Below are 836 nucleotides of genomic sequence, written 5' to 3' on the forward strand. Positions count from 1 at the left end.
ATCCATTCCTTTATAGCCAAAGATCCGTAACTCTGATCGGGCTGAATTTTTTACACAATTATTTTTTCCAGAAATTAGCTTTCTTGTGGCGAAAGAATGGCCCCAACCGACTTAGGTATTTCCCACAAGGGCCCATGGCACGACCAGGGGGTGGCCGCGCCCCTGCCCTTGTGGGGCCTTCGGGCATGTTTTCTGTGTCGATTCCTTCGCCCAAAATTCCGACAATTCCCAAAAGTAATTCACAAAAAAAATCAGCGCGTTCCGGCTCCGTAGAGTTTTGACCTATATTTCCAAAAATAGTAGAAAAAAGGAACTGTCCTTTAACACTGGATTAATATGTTAGTTAAATAAATATTATGCCAAAATATTAGTAAATGATGCAAATATAACACAAACACTTCAAAATTTTCAGATATGTTGGAGACGTATCAGACATAATTTTCCAAACCACTGACAGTGTACTGCAATAATGAACCCACGGTTTTCTATGCATGCAACAACAACAAATCAAGTGTTGCTGCCAAGCACATTGACATAAAGTATCATGTTTTGAAATATAGAATCCATGATCAAACTATTAATGTTAAACATATCAGTACGACAAGTATGTGATTATTGGAGGTCTCGTGATCTTGGAATTATGGGATCCCTAATATGAACCACTACCCATAAAGTAATGTATTTACATTTCAAAATAGGACGTGTGCTATAAGGATTGATATTTAATGACATTTCATTGGCTATTGTAACACCTTACTTTGATACATTATTTCTATGAAAATTTGGTAAATTTTATTGACTCTAATGATCAAGGAGAAGAATGTTGAAATTGATCT

Source organism: Triticum dicoccoides, chromosome 2A (assembly GCF_002162155.2).
Source record: "Triticum dicoccoides isolate Atlit2015 ecotype Zavitan chromosome 2A, WEW_v2.0, whole genome shotgun sequence".
Classification (NCBI taxonomy): domain Eukaryota; kingdom Viridiplantae; phylum Streptophyta; class Magnoliopsida; order Poales; family Poaceae; genus Triticum; species Triticum dicoccoides.